Source organism: Mesoplodon densirostris, chromosome 8 (assembly GCF_025265405.1).
Source record: "Mesoplodon densirostris isolate mMesDen1 chromosome 8, mMesDen1 primary haplotype, whole genome shotgun sequence".
Taxonomy (NCBI): Eukaryota; Metazoa; Chordata; class Mammalia; order Artiodactyla; family Ziphiidae; genus Mesoplodon; species Mesoplodon densirostris.
Window position 1 is genome coordinate 63265209 of NC_082668.1, and position 20845 is coordinate 63286053.

The window sequence follows — 20845 nt, forward strand, 5'->3', positions numbered from 1 at the left end:
AATAGGAGATATTAAAACACATCAAACAAAGACTTGTAGCTTTGAAAGCTTACTGAAGTCACATTTATTTGGTCAAATTTATGAAATGTGGTACAAATCATTCTGATTTTCATGAATGGAAACTCATGTGTCTATAAATAAATATGTCATTTCTCCCCAAATTACCCAAAATATAATACAATCCAAAATTAAATTTCGATTTCTTCATTTGGAACTTGGCCAAGTGATTTTGATATTAAGTTGGAAAAATAAATACACAAGAAAGCCAAGAGCATGTTTACTAACAAGAGTAAAGGAGAGGATGGTATTTGCACTAGAAAACACTACAGAAAAATACAAAGCTATACAAATTAAAGACTGTATCAATGATATAGACATAAACAGAAAGACCAGTTAAACCAAATAGAATTTCCAGAAGCTGCTTTAAATAGAATATAGCATAGCATACAGGTAGCTTCAATACAATGTACAAAAGTTATTCAAACAATTTTCTAATTATTGATAGGATTTTTCACATAAATATCAATGCATTCTCTACTTTATGTGGAAACATGATTTAAAAAATTTCCTGTGTCAAAAAAAAAAAAAAAAAAAAATTGGCACTGCCCACAATAGTCAGGTACAAAAACTAACCACAATAGAAAGGACTTTGTAGAATGACTTCCAAAGCTGGGTTTAGGAGTTTTTGAAATATATTAAAGGCAGAAAGCAAATTGGACAATCACTGGGATCATATGTAGCCACTGTCCAAAAACTGCATTAAGGGGTGTAAAAAAATTGGTAGGAAGACTAAATTAATGTCTTTGTCCTATGTCATTATTGGGAAGACCTTAAGAATATTCCAACTGTTGGCTACATATGCAACCTGTTGTTCCAATTATCAGCTCAGTCCAAAGTTTGCCTGACTGCAGGCATTTTATCAACCTGAAATGTCCCAGAACTTGGGGTACAGAACTGATCAATTTATTTTCAATTTTGGAATTTACTGAATAGAATCAGTAAATAATTGGAGGCAAAGCAAGTAGGTTATTATATGAGGAATGGCTACCCATTAATGGGCTTCAGTATTTGGAAGAACAAATACACATGAAAAATAGGGAAATTAATGTAATTCTTCTTTCAACGTTTTCTTCAAAAGGTCTTTAAGTGTTTTGATTCAGAGGCAACTAAAAATGTCACCGCAAGGCTTTAAGAAGGCCTATCTCTCCATCTCCCGGGAGAAACAGACAAAATGGTAAAAGTACACATTTGATAAACAATATCATTCTCTGGATCGCAAAGCCTTCCAGAATAAAATTTTCAGATGATATAAAGAGTGTTCAGGGCTTCCCTGGTGGCACAGTGGTTAAGAATCCGCCTGCCAATGCATGGGACACCGGTTTGAGCCCTGGTCTGCGAAGATCCCACATGCCGTGGAGCAACTAAGCCTGTGCGCCACAACTACTGAGCCTGCGCTCTAGAGCCCGCGAGCCACAGCTCCTGAAGTCCGGGCACCTAGAGCCCGTGCTCTGAAACAAGAGAAGCCACCGCAATTAGCAGCCTGCGCACCGCAACGAAGAGTAGATCCGGCTCACCACAGCTAGAGAAAGCCCGCTCACAGCAACAGAGACCCAACGCAGCCAAAAATAAATAAATAAAATAAATAAAATTTAAAAAGAGTGTTCAGGTAGTTGAATGTCCACTGTGAAAAGAAACTATAAGAGCAGGGTCTTTAGAACTGTGCAAGTAAACAATAAAGGACAGATCTATATGATTATGCGAAGAACAAAGTCATTGAGCAGAAGAAACAAAGCAAAATTTACAGAATAACGGGCTCTAACATTTTAGTCATGACCCTGAAATTTACCCGGGAAACACCACTACTGATAGCACTGGAGCAGGAGCCAAAAATTTGTTTTGTTTTGCTTTCTTATCATAGATCCAGTAGTATGACAGACAGATAATTTAAACTTTTGATATTCAGTGTTCTTATCTGTGAACTGAGAATAATATCTATTTGATTGAGTTATTGGTATAGTTACATGAGATAATGAAAATAAAGGCACATAGTATGGTACTTGATATGTGGCTGAATTCTGGGCCAGAAATATTTCTTGAATCTAAAGTCGCTAGACACATCAAGATATGGTACCTCTTTAACCAAAAATGCCAAAATAGGAGAGTCCTATTAGTCCCACATGTAAAAAGATCATTGGACCTCATAAAAATCTATTATCAGCTCAGTGCTGTGTGTCACCTAGAGGGGTGGGACTGGGAGGGTGGGAGGGAGACGCAAGAGGGAGGGGATATGGGAATATATGTATGCATACAGCTGATTCACTTTGTTATACTGCAGAAACTAACACAATATTGTAAAGCAACTATACTCCAATAAAGATGTTAAAAAAATAGAATATAGCTCTGCCACATTAAAAACAAAAGATATTAATAACTGTCTAGACTGCGGATGGTTTTCAAACATGACTGTACATTACTGGGGAACTTTAAAAAGCTATAGCTGCTAGTGCCCCCAGAGTTTCTAAAACTGTTCCAAGGTGGGGTGCTGTCTGGATGATTCTACTATGTTATCTTCGTAGAGAACGTGGAATAAGCGTCAGAAGATACAAGCTCAAATATAATGAAAAAAGGTGAGGGGGCTAACACATCTTCAGGTGGGAAAGAAGACACAGGAAGCTGGAAGAATTATGATAACATTTGGATACTACGGAGAATTCAGAAATAAAATTGCAGGTATCTCTCTTTAAATAAAACATCTATAAGTGGTGGGAGAAGGAAGTGGGAGAGAAAATAACTGACAGCAAATTACTTTATAAAGTGAATTACCTCACGAAAGTCATTGCTCCTAGAAATGGTACAAAAAGAGATTCAATGTAAGCTTATGTCTGCTTGATTTAAATTACACCATTATATGATCTAGGGAAATGCAAAGCATTTTATTTAGCACATCCCGCATTAATGTTCTCTAATAAATGAGGTCTGGTAGGACAGCCTAGGTGACTATCACCATGTCAGTCCATAGAGTTTGAGGAAGATGCCCTTGACAATGATTTCTGGTTTTGAGAACAGCACCAGAGAATGATTATGGGCAGTGTTTACCTCACTGTGCTCTTGTAGAGATTATCTTCTGGCTTGAGGAGGTTGCTACTGTTTATAGAGCCTGAAGTTCAGGTGCCTCTCTCTGCCTGTAGGAATCCTAATAAGCCAGAATTTTGTTTTAAAAACCTGGGGTTTTGTTTTGTTTTGTTTTGTTTTTCAATGTACTGAGCTAGAGTGTTCACTGCTGTATGAGGTGAGTACCATGGCAGCGCTAACAGACTGCGTGGTGCCCAAGGTTTTTCTGGGAAACCCAACATCCATGTCTCCAACTTAGAGGAGGCAAGATGCAAAAGCACTTAGAGACACAGTCATTTTAGAACTAGAAGGGTCCCTAGGGACTTTCTCTTGGAACACTTCATTTTACCAAGAAGAAATATAAATATCCAAGACTTTACAGGAATTTTCCAATTTTCCATATAGCTAGTTAGTAACAGAACTGACACAAGATTCTAGATGTCGTGCCAATACTCCAATCCAACATCACATTACTGTTACACCACATTACTTCCCCACTGGTAAATGCATGAAGAGACAATGAAAGAAAGTTGTTCCAGTAACATGTCCTTCTTATTAAGCATTAAATATCTATTAGTGAGGGCACTGTCCAAACACCAGTATTCAATAATAACTTGACGTTTTCAAGAGAACTTCCTACACATAAGAATGTGTGGCAGGTTGACTGACAGGGTTATTACAGCAGTGAGACATCCCTAACAAGAACTAGATTTAAATAGAGTATATGGCAATTATGATGTGTCAGTGGCTAATGAGGCATTCTCTATTCTAAATCAATTCTAGGAGTCTTTAGTAACACTGATAAAACTATATGTTCACACTAAATCTGATAAAACCTATTCTGTACTTGTCATGGTTATGCTGGTAAAACATCTATTTTACCACATCTATAGATTTTTCAGTGAAATACCAATTTGATTAGGCCTCACGGGTCAATCTCTGGACCAACAGAGTAAATCAGTCTTATCCAATCTGTGGTCTGCCCTATATAATTTTCTGGTGAAGAAAAGCCTTCAAAAATATCGGCAATAATCAATATGGCTTCAAGGAAAGATTAGAGCAGTGACACCAGTGTGACTTTAGCTGTCATATAATTCTGATATCATAAAGGGATTTGTTCCCACACTGTCAGTTTAATGGATCTATAAGAATTTCCAAAATTGTTCATGATTTTACAACCTTATATTCAGTTCTCAACTCTTGTCCATCTGACTTAATCCCTACCAAACCACAGAAATTGCTCTCATTGAAGTCACCAATATCCTTCTATTTTTCAAACCCAAATAGCACACTATATTCAATCTCTCTGTAACATTTTAAGATTTTTGATCCTTTAGTCTTTGAAATTCTTTCCTCCCTTGACATCTGTAAAGCTCTTTCTTCATTATATTCTTACATCAGTAACGGCTTCTTTCTCCCTAAGTTCCCTTCCTTCTTCCAGCATTTACAGCTTCCCAGAAGGTCACACTCAGACTTTTTTATTCTTTCTTTTTTACTCTAATTATGTCCTCTAGTTTACTGTTAATATTTACACATCTGTGGGCTTGCATATCCCTGATGGTTTCCATAATAGTCTAAATATAGTCTAAGTATCTCTCTCTCTGTAATATATATTCCTATCAACATCTTAAAAACAAATTTTTTCTAAGCTAATCACTTCATCTCTTATCCTTTGTTTCCCACATTTCCTATCAAGGAGAATGCCATTTATGTAATCCCCAAGCCAGAGATCTAGAAACCATCTTATATTTCTCTCTATCCTTTAACTCATGTTGAGTGGATCAAATGGAAAATCAAGGTTTGTTAATTCTCTGTCATAAATATACTTTGTATACATCCTTTACACTTATTCCTACTGTTTCTACCTTATTTCAAGTACTCATCATTGTTCAAGTAGATCCTAAAATAGCATCTTACCTATTTCTTTTTCTAGGTTAGTCCTTTCAAACTGATCTTCTGTATTACTGCCAGTTTGATCTTTCATTTCATCTGAGTGAGATGCCCAAGTTCAATACCCATTTTCATTATTTAGTCACGGTGTGATCTAAAGAAGTCACTTACATCCTCTTGACCTCACTTGCCTCGTTTGCAAATGAGAATAATAGAATCTACTGGAATTATTGATAAATATATTCCTTGACTTCCAAAGCCAGGAAGAAATTTAGGGTTCATATAATTTATCCTATAAATCTATAGATAAGGAAAGAGTAAAACACCCTTTTGTTTGCCCAAGGTCATAGGATGATGATTTAATGCAAAAAAAGAAATGCATTGGTGATCTCCTGGCTTTCATCCAGTGTCATTTCAATGTACCGGTAAGACCTTTAAATGGTGTCATATACATTGTATCATGTTATTAAAAATGTATTGAAGAGGATATTCTCAATACCCCATGATAAAACATTATAAGTATTAATTGTGGAACAATATATGTATTAAAAATTATTGAATAAAAAAATAAAAGATTATTTGAATTAATCACACTAAGCTGACAGCTACATCTTAGTCTAGCAACCTTTGTCTCACTGTTGTTTAGTTTTGGCCCAATGGACACCAGAATTATATATATATATATTGTCAGTGTACTGGGTAAAAACAAATACTGGACAATAACTTCTGCCTAATGAATGGAGCATGCCTGAGGCATGCAGGAAGAGGATCTAGGAATGCATAATGCATGAACCTGCATCACCCTGCCACTGGCTGGTTTGGAGTAAGATGCACTTTCTCCCTATGTTCCCAAGGTTAGAACAAACAAGGCCATTTGACAACACACCATGTTCAGGGTATATTGTATGTTATATGCTAGAGATAATCAACCTTCATTGCATTTACAAACAAACCAAACCCCTCACCAGGAGGGAATAGATTCAAGAAAAATGCAGATACAATAAGTAATTCACTTGGAATTCTCACTGAATTTCCCTGCCTTCTTGAGTAGTTCTGTTTCTTTATGCTCTCTTCTCCCAGTACATATGCATTTCTTACTGTATTACTTTAAGCCAGAACTGGTAGAATATACTGCTTGACTTCACAGACTCAAAGTGGAAATCAAACTTCAAATATCACAAAGGTTAGAAAAGACGTTAAAATTCCTCCTGCTCCTCCTCACCATTGTCATCACCACCATCATCATCACTGTCGTTGACACCATCGTAAATAATATTTACTGAATACTTAGTATGTGCCTGACTCTGAGCTAAGTGCTTTACATGCATTTACATAAATAGCCTTTTTATTAGTTATTATGCATATATCCATTTTAAAAAGAAAGAAACCTATGCCAGGTCAGGTATATTGCATGTGGACTTGCAGTTCAAACTATTTCAAACTCTTAACTACTCTGACTTAACTGTCACTATCTCTCTCTCTCTCCATTCCCAAATATTAAAGGGTTTGATTATTTTCAGGAAAATAACAGACAACTTTTAAAGTAATTTATCTTAGGAAAATGTTTTAATTCTGCATGCAGGAAGATACAAAGTATAGCAGAATTTAAAACTTAAAACATTTAAAAAGTAGTAATTCAGAAAATAGTTAAATTAAATATGGTACATTAATTTTATTAAATAACAACCATTTTCAACCATTGCAAAACCTTCCTAGCAACATGAATACATGCCTATGATATAGTAAGTGAAAAGTGCAAAATACTCATGTCAATACTAAAAATACAACCATTGAGACTGTATTGGATATTTAGATAATAAATGAAGAACATGGGATAATGATATGCTGGGAACATATGTTGGCTAGCTGCTCTTCCTTTTTGTTATTTCTGATACTTTTAAAATGTAGTTTTTATAATAAATACTTTAAAAAATTTCAGTGTTGATCTCATAGTTGATAAACATAGTTTAAAAGATTTCCAAAGAAAAGTGACATCTATAATAGAAACATTTCTTAGAGGTAACAATTCTTTCATCTTTTTCACAGAGATGAAGAAAATTACTTTATTACTAAAATTTTGTTAAGATTTGATCAGTGGGAGTCTTCTAACTAGGTTCTTTTTCAAGATTGTTTTGGCTATTCTGTGTCCCTTGAATTTCCATATGAGTTTTAGGATCAGATTGTCCATTTATGCAAAGAAAAGAAGCTGGGTTTTTGATAAGGGTTACATTGAGTCTGTGTATTTTTGAAAGGAGTATTGCCATCCTAAAAATATTAAATTTTCAGACCCATGAACATAGAATGTCTTTCCACTTATTTAGGTATTCTTCAGTTTCTTTCAACAGTACTTTGTAGTTTTCAGTATACAAGTATTGCATTTTTATTTATTTATTTATTTATTTATTTATTTTTGGTGGTACGTGGGCCTCTCACTGTTGTGGCCTCTCCCGTTGCAGAGCACAGGCTCCGGACGCCCAGGCTCAGCAGCCATGGCTCACAGGCCCAGCCGCTCCGCGGCATGTGGGATCTTCCCGGACCAGGGCACGAACCCATGTCCCCCGCATCGGCAGGCGGACTCTCAACCACTGCGCCACCAGGGAAGCCCAAATATTGCATTTTTAAATTAACTTTATTCCTATGTATTTTATTTCATTCTTTTGGTTGCTACTGTCCATTGCTGGTATATAAAAATACAATTAATTTTTGTATATTGTTCTTGTAAACTTCATACCTTCTGAGCCAGTTTATTAGTTTTAATAGATTGCTTTTGTAGATTGATTAGGATTTTCTCTAGACAAGACACGTCATCTATAAAAAGGATGGTTTTACTTCTTCCTTTCCAATCTGGATTCCTGTATTTATTTACTTTTCTCTGCCTTATTACTCTGGCTAAAACCTCTAACCCAATATTGAATAGAAAAATAAGTTTGTCAATTTTATTGAGGATCTTTTGTTTGTGATGAGTTTGATCTCTCTTGATGCTTTCAAAATTCTCTCTTTGTGTCTTTGAGAGTTTGATTATGATGTGACTAGAGGGGTTTTCTTTAAGTTTATTCTAACTAGACTTTATTGAGCTTTTTAGGTGTGTATAGTAATGTTGTTCATCAACCTGGAGAATTTTTTGGCTGTTATTTCTTCAAATATTCTATTTCTTTCTTTCTTCTCCTTCTGGAACTTCCATAATGTGTATACCAGAATGCTTGATGATATCCAGAGGCCTTTCAGCTCTGTTTTTTTTTTTTCTTTATTGAGTTTTTAAAATTCTTCTCCTCAGACTACATAATCTTCATTGACTTACCTTTATGTTCAGTAATTTCTTTTTCTGACAGCATAAATATATTGTTGAGGCCTCTATTTAATTTTTTCATTTAATCATTTAATTTTTAAACTCCTAGAATAGCTATATGGTTAATTTTTTACAATTTTTCATTTTCATTTTTCATTGAGATACTCTATTTGGTGAGGCATCATTCCATATTATCCTTTAATTCTTTTTGACATGGATTCCTTTAGTTCTTTGGATATATTCATAATAGCTGTTTTAAAATCTTGTAAGTTAGTTTAATATCTAGGCTTTGTCAGGGACCAGTTCCCATTGAGTAATTTTTTTCTGTTCATGGGCTTTACTTTTTAGTTTCTTTGCAAGAGATATATATATATATATATATATATATATATATATATATATATATATATATATATATATATATATATATTTGGCTTAAAACTAGATATTTTAAATAATACAACTTTGCAACTCTGTAATCTGATTATATTATCCACATTCTCTTGGGTTTGCTGTTGTTGCTTAACGGTGGTGGTGGTGGATGTGGTGATTTGTTTTGTTTTGTTTTGAGGCTTTCCTGAACTAATTCTGTAATGTCTCTATGCTTTGTCATACCTGGCCCTTGAAGTCTTTGCTCAAGTATCTTGGTGTTCAGCTAATGATTGGATAGAGAATTCCTTAAATGCCTTGAACCAGTTCATCTCCCAGCTGTTGCCAAGGTGCTCTGTGTATGTGTTGGTTTATGCCTTCAATGCTCCAGCAGACAGTATCCAAATCTGCCTTCAGCCTTTATTTCCACGTGTGCAGAGCTCTCAGGTGAGTGGGAGATTGTGTTTCTTTCTAGATCTCTAAGAAGATGTTGATGCTTTACAAAGTCCTTTATGGATATCTAATTCCCTAGTTTTTCTATTTATATTTTTGTGTTAACTTCTTGCTTGGCTCAACTGTTATCATCACCTCAGGGAATTTTTGATGTTAAACAACTGTAATTATTTTTGACAAATGTCTCAGGAAAAAAGCTGTTCACATTGAGTGAACACTAAGACAGGTCAAAGAAAGTTAAGCCCCGTGAATGGGGGTTTCCAGGGAATTGCAGACAGGTTGGATAATGGCTGTCCTTTGGGAACAAGACCTTTTGTGGAGCTCCATATGGAAAAAGATACAGTGAAATCTTCATCACACACAAAAAATGTTATATCCAAATGGATTAAAGCTTTATATGTCAAAAATAATATTTAAAAACTCAGTCAAAAATTTAGGTGATTATCTTTTAATTTTGAAGTTGAGAAGTTTTTAAAGTAAAAAAATGAAAAGCCCTAACTATAAATTGTAAATTATAGGAAACATTTTTCTCATATAAAAATTAAAAACTGCCGGAGCCTGTGTTCCGCAACGGGAGAGGCCACAACAGTGAGAGGCCCACATACCGCAAAAAACAAAACAAGGGCTTCCCTGGTGGCGCAGTGGTTGAGAATCCGCCTACCGATACAGGGGACCACGGGTTCGTGCCCCGGTCCAGGAAGATCCCACATGCCGCGGAGCGGCTAGGCCCATGAGCCATGGCTGCTGAGCCTGCACGTGCGGAGCCTGTGCTCTGCAATGGGAGAGGCCACAACAGCGAGAGGCCCGCATACCGCAAAAAAAAAAAAAAAAAAAAAACAAAACAAAAAAAAAAAATTAAAAACTGTTTTCATTAAAACATAAACTAAAAAGAATGTAAAGACAAGTTACAAACTGTGAAAATATCTTTCAATTCACACAACTGATGAAGGATTGGTATAAAGAATACCAGTCAAAGTTAATGACTTAGAGCAATGTGCAAAAATACGAATGAATACAAAGTGAAAAATGTAATTCTGTAAATATTAGATAGAGCGAAAGCATCTTTATAAAATGTTTTAAAAAACTAGTAGTTAGTTTTGAAATGTATAAAGCATAGATGAAGCTATAGAAAGGGAAGTAGAGGAATAATGAACTTGGGATTCACAATGTGGTTCCTCTAAGAGGATGGAGTTTTAGGAGGACCACAGAGGTAGATGTAAGTGATTTTCAAGCCCGAGGCTTTGTGTGGGGTAGTGTATTTATAAGCATTTATTACATTACAACAAATTTATAGACAGATACATAGATAAGGACCCTGTTCAAAGTGTGTCCTGAACCAAGGATTATGATCAATTTAATATGTTGCACCTGAGACCTGTAAGAACACTGTGAAAAATTAAAACTATAGCATTAGGTACACCTGTTAAAATTTAAGGATAATCACAGCAGTATTAGAAATGTAATGGTTGACTTCCAAAGCAATAAAAGAGAAAAAATTATGGAACTTCCATAGAAAGCATGAAAAGAGGAGAGAAAAGAAGCAAAGTAAAACCTTGGTTAGTAGCAAACACAGAGTAAAATTGAAGAAATGAATTTGAATGTTGAATAATCACTCAAATTCTAATCTATTATACTCACCTAATAAAGGCTAGAGAATGCATAACAATTTTATCATACACTATTTAGAAAAACACTAAAAATGAAATGTTATACTGGAAAAAAGTTATACTAGAAGATACTAATTAGAAAACATCTGGAGTTGTGATATTAATATCAGATAAAATGGAAACTAAGGCAAAACACATTTAACAGGAAGAATAAAAGTACATTAACTGAGGACAAAAGAAGTAATAACCCCTTAAGAATGTAAAGCAGCGCTTCCCTGGTGGCACAATGGTTGAGAGTCCGCCTGCCGATGCAGGGGATGCGGGTTTGTGCCTCGGTCTGGGAGGATCCCACGTGCCGCGGGGAGGCTGGGCCCGTGAGCCATGGCCACTGAGCCTGTGCGTCTGCTCCGCAATGGGAGAGACCACAACAGTGAAAGGCCCTCGTTCCGCAAAAAAAAAAAAAGAATGTAAAGCAGTGTTATAATTTCATATCACTTACAACACAGCCTCATAATATTTAAAGTAACTTTAATAGAAATATAAAAATCAACATATCTAAAATATACCCATTTAGATACTGGTAGATGAAATAGATTAAAAATGATCAAGGTGATAGAAGATGTGAATAATACTAAAAATAAGCTTGATCTAGTAAGTACATATAAAAGCTTATATCCATTTAAATAGAAGAAATTTTGTTTTAAACAAGCATAGATAATTTATAAAAACTGAACAGGACATAAAGCATTTCATAATAAAGTACATGTTCTTTTACCTCAATGAAACAAAATTAGTAATTAACTCCACCTACTAGCACATGTTTAGACCTTAAAAAAAAGATATATTTGCAATATACATAAAATAAGGATCCTTATCCAGAATATACCAAAATCCTAAAACTCTTTCTTTTTCAGTTTTATTGAGGTATAACTGACAAATAAAACTGTAAGATATTAACTTGGACAACATAATTTGATATACACATACATTGTGAAAGCATTCCCCCACAGCCATCACCTCTCATGTTCACCTTTTACATTTTTTTTGGTGAGAACATTTAAGTTCTATTCTCTTAGCAAGTTTCAATCACACAATACAGTGTTAACACTATAGTGACCATGTAATACATTAGATCCTCAAGTCTTATTCATCTCATAACTGAATTTTACCAACCTCTTTCTACTTCCTCTACCCCTAAGCCTTTGGCAACCACTTTTCTACTCACTCTGTTTCTAGAAGCTCAACTTTCTTTTTTTTTTTCCTTAGACCACATGTAAGTGATACCATGCAGTATTTGTCCTTCTCTGTCTGACTTATTTATTTAGCAGAATGCCTTCATCCATGTTGTCATAAATGACAGGATTTCCTTCTTTTTTAAGGCTGAATAATATTCCATTGTATACACACACTACATTTTCTTGATCCATTAATTCATTTATGGACTCTTTTGTTGTTTCCATACTCTGGCTATTGTGAATAATGCTGCAGTGAACACGGAAGTATAGATATCACTTTGAGGTAATGACTGTATCTCTACCAAGAGGTAGGATTGCTGGATCATATGGGAGCTCTATATTTTTAATTTCTTGAAGAATCTCCATACTGTTTTCCATAATGGCTGTACCACTTTACTTTTCCACCAACAGTGTACAAGTGTTCCCTTTTTTCCTCATCTTTGCCAGAATTTATCATCTCTGGTCTTTTTGATAATAGCCATCCTATCAGTTGTGAGGTGGGGAAAGTGTAAACTCTAGAGAGTATATACAAAATGGTTATGTTCATACATATATGAAACACTGAAAAAATGGGAAAATAAAACTATATGCAGGGCTTCCCTGGTGGTGCAGTGGTTAAGAATCTGCCTGCCAATGCAGGGGACATGGGTTCGAGCCCTGGTCCAGGAAGACCCCACATGCCATGGAGCAACTGAGCCCGTGCGCCACAACTACTTAGCCTGTGCTCTAGAGCCCACGTGCCTGGAGCCCATGCTCTGCAACAGGAAAAGCCACCACAATGAGAGGCCCGCACACCGCAACCAAGAGTAGCCCCCACTTGCCGCAACTAGAGAAAGCCCGCACACAGCAACAAAGACCCAATGAAGCCAAAAAACAAACAAACAAACAAACAAACTATATGCAACAATATTTTTAAATGGACTGGATGGGTATACATTGGCTCTATATTAGTTATTACTTCAGAGAAATAAAGAACAGGCATTATATTAATTATAAAAAAATTAATGCAAAAAGGACAAATTAATACTGTTAAATCAAAGTGTTTGTTACATGAGTGTTTATCATAAACTCATTTTCAGTCTTCCCCATTTTTTGTTCACCCATGTTTATTTTTTCAAATTAAAAAATTTGAACTGAAAACCTACTTACATACATCTTATCTGTCCATAATTTCTACCTCTCATTTTTTGTTTTTCTATTTAAGTCACATATGAATGCAGGGATCATCAGTAGATCAGTTCACCTCCCTAAACCTTGAGGGATTAGATAAGATGATTTTTTTTAGGTCCTTCCTAGCAATATGATTCTCTGAAATCCTACAGGAATCCTCACATTTCTTTCATTACAAGGAGAGCCTTTCTCAAACAATTAATAATAGGTTCTTTCCTCATGGTAAGCTGCTTTATTTTTATTATCTTCATATAATACCCGACCCATCTATGAACGCCAAATACTGCCATGAAAATGAAAAGACCCTTCCAAGTGCTTAGCATCCTTATAGGATTCATGGATGTGGAGGTGTTTAAGTATTACCAGAATTGCACTGGAATAAATAATGTCACCTTGACTGTCTTTAGAAAGCAGAACTGGTTTGTCAGCACTCTAGGGAAGTATTTGAGTGAAAGAAAGTTTAAAGATAAAGAAAAACTTGGGGAACAACAGCTCAACAAATAATAGAAAAAAAAATCCCAGACAAACAAAAGAAAAAAAAAGAAAAACAAACAAACAGACAAACAAAACCCAAAATAGCTCTTTATTCATGAACCTGGAGGGGATGAGACTAATTTTTCTCGTTCTATGACATAAAATAATTGCATGAGTAAAAGTTTGGGATGGAGAATAATCACATGGGAAAAGAATCAGCTAGTGTTAATCATTCTTTCTCCTTGAGAGACAGTATCACATGGTGATCAAGAGAGCAGGTTTTCATTGCACAGGAGCATGAAGGAGGCTGTGGGATGCTGGAAATATTTGATATCTTGACTCAAGAATTAATTATAGTGTGTTTGCCTTATAAAAATTATGTAAATTATAGTTATGTCCTATGAACTATTCTACATAAAATCTTAAGTGGATATGCCTAGATGTCTGCCTGTCTGCCTATCTATCGATCTATAATATGCATAATACATAATAAGTTCTCAGTAAATTAAGTATAATACTTTGAAATACATATTGAGAGAAGCATGAAGGGGCATGGGGCTCAATGTGGCTTGGGTTCACTGCTACCTCTAGAGGGCAGTGCCTCTGACACATTAGGACAACAATGGTGATGAAGTTGGAGGAGGGGATGTTTGTGCCTTGGGGAAACTGACCTAATGCTGGGTCACAGGAAACTGGTGAAGTGCTTTCTTGGAGCTTCATAGAGAGGAGAATATTTAGCACTGACCTCCCTGAGTGGTGCTGGAGCAGACAGGAGCAGAGACAGTCCATGATACTGGATTGGACATACATAGGAGCACAGGAAACAGCTCCTGGAGACACCACACCCAGATATAAGTGCAAGGACTTGCAGTTGAGTGTGAGACCAGAATAGGCAGGCAATGCAAGTGCATAGACGAGACAGGTTATTTAAGTATAAAATGCAATATGTGATTTTATAATGAAACTGTATGTCTGAATAGGCAATTTTCTTCAATGAGCTAAGTCTGCTTTTCAAAAAAAGCTCTCACTGAAATATTTTAGAGACATATTGGTATTCCTTAACATAATGCTCTGAAAGTAACTTAAGCTGTTTTAATGACCCAAGAAGCCTCATCATAAAATAGTATTTACTTTATTTTAATATTTTAATTCTCATAGGAAATACCGTACTAGTGGCATGTCCTTTATACTAAATGGTCTCAGATAATCCAGATATGTGAGACTTTGTAATTTTTGAACATTTTTTCTCTATTATCTGGCAGTGCATATCACTTATTCCTTCCTTTGAACTATGCCTCTACTACATCTTTCTTTTTTTCTCCCCCTCCTCTGTATGTATACCTAATTAGGTTGTCTGAATTTTCTAGTCTGCTTTGGGGTGTGAAATCAAATATATCAGACATTTATTTTAATTGTCTCAATCATAAAAAGAAGAAACTCAATAAGGGGCAAATGGCTTGTTTTTAAATAATAATAGCAAAAATTACAGCTAGAATTTATTGAGCACTTATTAAGTGCCAGGAACTGTTCCAAGTTCTTTACATGTATTTTCTCACTTAATCCCATAATAATCCTTTTAAGTAGGTACTCTTTTCATTCTCATTTTACAGATGATGAGATTGAAGCACTTCTAGGTCAAAATTAAACATATGATACATGGTAGGTCCGCATTTCAAACTTGAACATGTTATCAAATTAGATACAAGGCCCCCATCTTGGGGCCCTAGCTGAACTGAAGCACCCCTGGCTTGGTCAGGGAGCTCTTTCCCACTTAGGTTCACATCGCCAATAACAAAAGCAAGTTTGATGCCGGCAAGACAGACTTTTACTCAAGGGCCAGAGAATGGAGAAGGGGAGCACATGCCAAAGGACACCTTCTCCCTAAAAGGGAGGGAGTAAGGGAATTTTAAGGGTTAGGAGGCAGACAGGTTATCAGGGCTCTAGGCTTTTCACACGGCACAAATTGTGCCTAGCAGAGTACAAATTCCCCTTTTGGGCAGCATTCTTAGCATGGTAACGAAGCAGAAGTAACTTTTGGATACCACCAGGTTTCATTTGGGTAGGCAAGGTCAAGTGGTCAAGTCACAGTCAGTTCAGGGTGGTTGACCACTATATATCTCTCAAAGCATAATCTCTCAGAGTCCAGCTGCAAAGCATTTCTGCCAAGTATCAGGTATGTTTGAAACAAACAGAGATAAATCAGGACAAGGAAAGTCTACTTGTTCACTTTAGTCTACTTTGCCCACCATCTTGGATCTAGCTGGTTCATTCTGGTTTTATCTCAGGACTTTGTGGCATCCTGTTGATAAAACACAACTAGCCTGTATAAAAAAAAAAAAAAACCAAACCAAAAAACAAAAACAAATGAAACAAAAACAAACAAACAAACAAAAAGCAGAAATAGAGACACAGACGTAGAGAACAAATGTATGGATACAAAGTGGGGAGGGAGGGGAGGAATTGGGAGATTGGAATTGACATGTATAGACTACTGATACTATGTATAAAATAGGTAACTAATGAGACCCTACTGTATAGCACAGAGAACTCTACTCAGTGCTCTGTGGTGACCTAAATGGGGAGGAAATCCAAAAAAGAGGGGATATATGTTTACGTATAGCTGATTCATTTTGCTGTATAGTAGAAACTAACACAACATTGTAAAGCAACTATACTCCAATAAAAATTAAAAAAAAAAAAAAAACAGAAAAAACCAGTTTCTGTGCCTGGGGCCTGGGTTGCATAGCATGGGTGACAAACAGTCTGGCCCAGTGCCTGGAATACATTTTTTTCCTTCTATAAATAAAATGTGGGAGCTTAGTAGAGCATCTCCCAATGGTTTAACTATGAGGACATTTTTCTGAAATAAAAAAGATATAGTTGATAAGAACTGCATTTATGGATCTTTAAGAAAAAATATACAACTGTAATATAAAGACTCAAAGGCTGTAATCAATCAACCTCTCTAGAAAGAGGCATTACTGAACTATAACAGCCCAAATCCCCAGTTCAAGATTGTCTTATTGTATTCAGTGCTTGAACTCTACATTGCCAGAGGCACACACCTCAGCCTTATTCTGTTTGTTTTAATGGAGGACTGGCAAGCCCTCTTCTCACTGGAGTGAGACAGCAGGTCTGACTGCTGTACCTGAGCTCAGTTATGGAGCTAAGGTAAGTTTTCCACCATCAGAGGTATTTTGATTGCTGTTTAATTTCACTAGTATGTTCTTTTGAGATAAAGATCTGCTGTCCTTTTTAATACCAGATAATGATGGAACCTCCAGAAATGATAGGTGCTACTCTATAATGCTATTTAAGCAACACTAATTTTAGATTCCTCTTTGACCTCTAGAGACATAATATTTTTCATTTCTATACCCAGCAACACATTCTGATTTGTTACTAATGCCTGAAATGACAACTCAAGAATCTTATGTATCAATGAGTGAGTATGAACCGATGATTCTAAGACTTTGTGTATATATAGTTGATTTTAAAACCCTGCAAGATTATTGCATAAGTTAGGTTTCTTAAGATACTAAAGATCAATTATAAACTGTAAACACTTGAAAACAATTCATTTTGTTTGAAGTGGGATACAAAATGCAAGATTAATCCTAATTATCTAGAAAGATATTTATTTATACTATAATTTCTCTATTGCAGCTATCTAAATAAGAATTTTAAAAATACCTGAAGTAAAGAGACACTAAGAAGACAATTTAATAGCATCTATTCTATTCAAAGAACTATGTTAATAGAAAATAGCGTTATACTGATAATTGGCTTGGCCAATTCACTTACTTCTTGTATTCCATAATTTTATTGTAGACTTATCTTCCCACTTGCTTCCATAAAATGTGGACTTTGAAGATTTTTTTTAAAAAACCTATATACATACTTACATTTTCAGATCACAAAACTATTTGTTTTAGAACTATCTTTAAGGTCAATGTGTCTCAAGTTTTACCTGAAGTACACAATTTGAAATAATTCTAAGAAGGTTTGAAAGCCCATCAAAATTTATAGGACTTGAATAATTTTAAAAAGTTTTACTTGTTCAAGTAGTAATAGTCACTCCCACAGAAGGTCCATTAGTGAAGATGCCACTAAATGTAGGAAACAGCTTCAATTACATCCAACTTAATATGTGATCTGAAGATAAAATATAAATGATTTTTAATTTAAAAAATAAAAGGAAGGGGGCTTCCCTGGTGGCACAGTGGTTGAGAATCTGCCTGCTAATGCAGGGGATATGGGTTTGAGCCCTGGTCTGGGAAGATCCCACATGCCACGGAGCAACTAGGCCCGTGAGCCACAACTACTGAGACTGCGCGTCTGGAGCCTGTGCTCCGCAACGAGAGGCCGCGATAGTGAGAGGCCCGAGCACCGTGATGAAGAGTGGCCCCTGCTTGCCACAACTAGAGAAAGCCCTCGCACAGAAATGAAGACCCAACACAGCCAAAAATAAATAAATAAACAAATGTGGGGGTTAAAAATAAATAAATAAATAAATAAAATAAAAATTAAAAAAAATAAAAGGAAGGAAGACTATAGCAAACACGTCCCTGACTCTAAGTCAATATTATGGGATTTTCAAATGGAATAAATATAGGGCTGATTATCTGTTTTCCCTCAGCAAATGAGGTTAGATAATATCTTGCAAATAAGAAGCTTATGTTTTTTTAACATCCTTATTGGAGTATAATTGCTTTACATTGTTGTGTTAGTTGCTGCTGTATAAAAAAGTTAATCAACTATACATATACATATATCCCCATATCCCCTCCTTCTTGTGTCTCCCTCCCACCCTCCCTATCCCACCCCTCTAGGTGGTCACAAAGCACCGAGCTGATCTCCCTGTGCTATGTGGCTGCTTCCCACTAGCTATCAGTTTTACATTTGGTAGTGTATGTCTGTCAATGCCACTCTCTCACTTCATCTCAGCTTACCCTTCCCCCTCCCCATGTCCTCAAGTCCATTATCTATGTCTGTGTCTTTACTCCTGTCCTACCTCTAGGTTCCTCAGAACCATTTTTTTTTCTTTATTAGATTCCATATATATATATATATATATATATATATATATATATATGTGTTAGCATACAGTATTTGTTTTTCTCTTACTGACATACTTCACTCTGTATGAAAGTCTCTAGTTCTATCCACCTCACTACAAATAACTCAATTTTGTTTCTTTTTATGGCTAATATTCCATTGTATATATGTGCCACATCTTCTCTATCCATTCATCTGTTGATGGACACTTAGGTTGCTTCCATGTCCTGGCTATTGTAAACAGAGCTGCAATGAATATTGTGATACATATCTCTTTTTGAATTATGTTTTTCTCAGGGTATATGCCCAGTAGTGAGATTGATGGGTCCTATGGTAGTTCTGTTTTTAGTTTTTTAAGGAACCTCCATACTGTTCTCCACAGTGGCTATATCAATTTACATTCCCACCAACAGTGCAAGAAGGTTCCCTTTTCTCTTCACCCTCTCCAACATTTATTGTTTGTAGATTTTTTGATTATGGCCATTCTGACCTGTGTGAGGTGATACCTCATTGCAGTTTTGATTTGCATTTCTCTAATGATTAGTGGTAAGCATCCCCTCATGTGTTTGTTGGCAATCTGTATATCTTCTTTGGAGAAATGTCTATTTAGCTTTTCTGCCCATTTTTGGATTGAGTTGTTTTTTTTGTTATTGAGTTGCATGAGCTGCTGGTGTATTTTGGAGATTAATCCTTTGTCAGTTGCTTCCTTACCAAATATTTAGTCTCATTCTGAGGGTTGTCTTTTTGTCTTGTTTATAGTTTCTTTGCTGCACAAAAGCTTTTAAGTTTCATTAGGTCCCATTTGTTTATTTTTGTTTTTATTTCCATTTCTCTAGGAGGTGGGTCAAAAAGGACCTAGCTGTGATTTATGTCATAGAGTGTTCTGCCTATGATTTCCTCTAAGAGTTTTATAGCGTCTGGCCTTACATTTAATCCATTTTGAGTTTCTTTTTGTGTATGGTGTTAGGGAGTGCTCTAATTTCATTCTTTTACATGTAGCTATTGGGTCTTCCCAGCACCACTTATTGAAGAGGCTGTCTTTTCCCCATTGTATATTCTTGCCTCCTTTATCAAAGAAAAGGTGACCATACATGCATGGGTTTATCTCTGGGCTTTCTATCCTGTTCCATTGATCTATATTTTTGTTTTTGTACCCGTACCATACTGTCTTGATTACTGCAGCTTTGTAGTTTAGTCTGAAAACAGGGAGCCTGATACCTCCAGCTCTGTTTTTCTTTATCAAGATTGCTTTGGCTATTCGGGGTATTTTGTGTTTCCATACAAATTATGAAAATTTTTGCTCTAGTTCTGTGAAAAATGCCATTGGTAGTTTGATGGGGATTGCACTGAATCTGTAGATTGCTTTTGGTAGTACGGTCATGTTCACAATGTTGATTCTTCCAATACAAGAACATGGTATATCTCTCCATCTGTTTGTATCATCTTTAATTTCTTTCACCAGTGTTTTATAGTTTTCTGAGCACAGGTCTTTTACCTCCTTAGGTAGGATTATTCCTGGTATTTTATTCTTTTTGTTGCAATGGTAAATGGGAGTGTTTCCTTAATTTCTCTTTCAGATTTTTCATCATTAGTGTATAGGAATGCAAGAGATTTCTGTGCATTAATTTTGCATCCTGCTACTTTACCATAATCATTGATTAGCTCTAGTAGTTTCCTGGTAGCATCTTTAGGATTCTCCATGTATAGTATCATGTCATCTGCAAACAGTGACAGTTTTACTTCTTCATTTCTGATTTGGATCCTTTTATCTTTTTTCTTCTCTGAATGCTGTGGCTAGGACTTCCAAAACTATGTTAAATAATAGTGGCGAGAGTGGGCAACCTTGTCTTATTCCTGATCTTAGTGGAAATGGTTTCAGTTTTTCACCATTGAGAATGATGTTGGCCGTGGGCTTGTCATATATGGTCTTTATTATGTTGAGGTAAGCTCCCTATATGCCTACTTTCTGGAGAGGTTTTATCATAAATGGGTGTTGAATTTTGTCAAAAGCTTTCTCTGCATCTATTGAGATGATCATATGGTTTTTCTCCTTCAGTTTGTTAATATGGTGTATCACATTGATTGATTTGCATATATTGAAGAATCCTTCCATTCCTGGGATAAACCCCACTTGATTACGGTGTATGATCCTTTTAATGTTCTGCTGGATTCTGTTTCCTAGTATTTGGTTG